This window comes from Microtus ochrogaster, unplaced genomic scaffold (genome assembly GCF_000317375.1).
Source record: "Microtus ochrogaster isolate Prairie Vole_2 unplaced genomic scaffold, MicOch1.0 UNK46, whole genome shotgun sequence".
Taxonomy (NCBI): Eukaryota; Metazoa; Chordata; class Mammalia; order Rodentia; family Cricetidae; genus Microtus; species Microtus ochrogaster.
The window spans coordinates 2086200-2089837 of record NW_004949144.1 but is presented as its reverse complement, the minus strand read 5'-3'; positions in this window follow the sequence as shown (position 1 = coordinate 2089837).

The window sequence follows — 3638 nt, the reverse complement described above, 5'->3', positions numbered from 1 at the left end:
ATGAGGAACATTTATATTTCTTTTAAAAAGTTTGACAATATAACTTGTCTCTACTTTCCCTATCTCGATTTTCTTACCAACAAATTTTGAGTAAGGCCACTGAAAAATGACTCACATTGCAACATTAAATATCTTAAACTGGGTCATGGAAAATAGTCAGCAATAGCAGAGGACTGTGGTGGTTTGAAAAAGTGACAGTCATAGATTCATAGGGAGTAGCACTCTTAGGAGGTGTGGCCTTGTCATAGTAGGCATGGCTTTGTTGGAGGAAGTCTGCCAGTAGGGGGTAGATTTTGAGGTCTTAGAAACTCAAGATAGTTCACTTCATGCTGCCTAAGTATCAGAATGTAGCCGTCTCAACTGTCTTTCCCACACTGTGTCTGCCAGTGTGTTGCCGTGCTTCCCACCATGACCATAATGGACTAAACCCCTGAAACCATAAGCCAGTCCTAGGTATTTGTTTTGCTTTACAAAAGCTGCTTGATTCATGGTGTCTTTTCACACCAATAAAACCTGAATATGGCAATTTATGAGGAAACTGGAGAAAATTGTGTTAGATTACCTGAATGTACATAATGACAAAAAAAAAAACCTTAAATATCACAGCAATAGGCAGTAAAACTAAGACACATCCTTGATTGGCTTTGAAGTGTTATGTGCCAGCATTCAGCTCTTGGCCCTCTTTGTTTGTTAAACTCATCTTTAGATGAAACCCTCCAGGCCAGTGACAAGGGATGAGGCATCTAGCTATTGACCCTGTTCTGCTACCTATCTCCAAGTTGTTTAGTTATATTATATGACTTCAAATTTAATGTATCAAGAAACAAATGAGTTTCTTCCATCTCAGTAACCAAGAACTCTATGCTCACAGGTCCTCAGCCAAAATGTCCACGGTCATTTGTCTGGTTAAACTAAGTGTGTCCCAAAGTGAAACAAAGAAACATGAAATTAAGGAGGATTTGAATGTTGACGGGATGAGAAGGAAATAATCTATTATAGGACTCTGGGTAATTTGAATGTATTATATACATGTATTAAATTTTTAAATAACAAATTTAATCAGAAAAAAAATCTGCCACAGGGCTAGAAATATGGCCCAGTGATTAAGAGCACTTGCTGGTTGTTCAGAGAACTTGGGGTTGTTCTCAAAAGTCACGTGTGGCTCACCACTACCTGTTCCTCTAGTTCTAGGAGATCTGACACCCTCTTATAGACTCCACAGACTGCACACATATGTACACACGCAGGGACATACACAAACACACATTAAAACTCTGCCAAAAATCCCCAAGCAACTTAGAATCACTTTCAACATGCCTTGTTCCTTTTATATAAATTCAATGCATAACATACATAACTAATAAAACTCAGCTATAAATACAGAAGTCTATTTGTATTAAAATAAACACTTAGTTTGTGTTCTAGGAAGTAATAAACCCTCTCTGAGTTCTTCAGCAATCACTCCACTCACATATTGAGACTACAGCAGAGAACACTGCTGGGGAACAGACTAGAGTAGCTAGGACCCAGACAGTGTCCACAATAATTCAGAATTATATAAGGAAAATTAAAGAGCAGAGCCAGAGGTACCAAAGACCCAAAGTAAACAGGGACAAGAACATAAATTCAGAAAGAAGTTAAAATGGCCACTAGAGGGAGACAGAGGATACACAGAGGATGCCATTTAGTTAGAAACCTGATTGGAAACTATCTTATTTTAAATAAAGGATTATCAATGATTCACTAACAAGTCTATCTAATTTTCTTACTAGTAAAATTTGCATACATATAATACCTACGGCAAGGATAATTGATAAGAATCTCGAGAAGCAGCCATCCCTTCCCTCTTCCCCACAGCTGAGGTAAATTTGATGTAATGTAGATAATTCTTAAAATGGAAGAAGCCCATACAGTTTCTGAAATGCTGTGAAACTTGAAATAAACTAATCCAAAGAGTTCAACCAGCTGCATTCTATTACAGTGATTTCTCTTCCTTCAGAGCACTGTGTGTGTGCAGTTCTGCATATGGTACATTGATGTGTTTATGTAAGTATGTGTGCATATATGTTCACATACATGTGCATACAAGTGAAAGCCAGAGGTTGAAATCTAGTGTCTACCTCAACAGCTCCCTACCTTATTTTTTGAGATAAGATCACTATGAGTTATGCAGGCCACTGATTGGTCAGGCTAACTGGCCCATAAGCTCTAGGGATATGCCTATCTCAAGTCTGGCCTCTTTGCCAGTTACCCAATGCCCACCATAGCTCCTGGTTTTTTCAGTAGATTTTGTTATTCAAACTTAGGTCCTCATGCTTGGGCAGCAGGTACTTTACCCACTGAGCCACCTCCCACCCAGCCTCCTTCACAGCATGATGGTGAGACATTATCTTGCTCTCTGATTTCTCTGCTTGCTTATTTGTGTGCTCGCCACTCTCCACACACAACTTGTGTGTTCCATTGACTGTTTGATCGCAGAAAACAGAACAGTTGCAAGGACATTCATAGTGATGAGTAAATACATGTTTGGATAGTGAGTGGATGATCTCTGCCACGTAGGTTTCATTGTGACCTAACACTTTATATCTCAATGCAGTCTGGCACAAAGCCCCACTTAAAACAAGCTTGACCATGGACTTTTTCTCAATTACACATACTTACTCAACTGTCCATATCCTTATCCAGATGTCTTCCTTGCCTGATGATCACTCCCTATTCTTTTCCGTTCTTCGTCATTTTTGCCTTTCTTTGGAATTTTTTATCTACACCATTTGACTGACAATTAGCATTGTACTTAGACAGGGTTTTTAGGCTTATTCCTGGTAACCTTATAAGATGGTTATAGCCTACTGTGTTGTCTTCATTTTCTCTGTTATGTAACCAGGTGCTCTGCCTCAGTTGCCTGATAATTAGCATAAATTCAGCAACTTTCTAATAAAACTCATTTAAATCCACATGTTTAAGGTTCCTGAAAATTAAGGAATAAATGTTATTTAATACTTTGTTTCCCACAACAGGAAATCCTGTCATTTTCCAAAGATTATCAACATTTCATATGTGTACACAAAAGTTAAGGAACCAGAGGCTAGCCAGTAGTTTTAATGTGGGAGACTGAGGGGGAAGGGGTAGGGATTGGAGATGGGGGTGGTGGCTGATGGGAATGCACTGGTGAAAGGCCTTTGCCTTTGCAGTGAAAGTACCTGATAATCAGCTACAAAATACTGTTTTCGTCGGAAGGCAAGGTAGTAAAGCCCACAGTGGTCAATGCCTCATAATTTGTTGTCTTTCTCTTTTTCACAGCACCATACTGCTACTGTATCTTGGTCAGTCTTAGCCTCAAGGTTGCTCCCTCTGTCTTCCTTTCTGATTCACACCTTGTCACTCAGATTCTGCGATCTGTTACCTTTTCTCCTTCTATAAACATGGGTGATACACCTGGACAACACTGAAACTTGAAAGACATCTTAATGAGCTAAAACCAATATGAAACCTAAGGAGATGCTGTCACTTTTTAAGTAAAATCATAGAAAATTCCCAATTCTTTTTTTTTTTTTTATTGAGGGAAAAAAAAATTTCCACCTCCTCCCAGCCTCCCACTCCTCCCGTCCTCCCCCCACTCCTCTCCCCCTCCCTCTCGA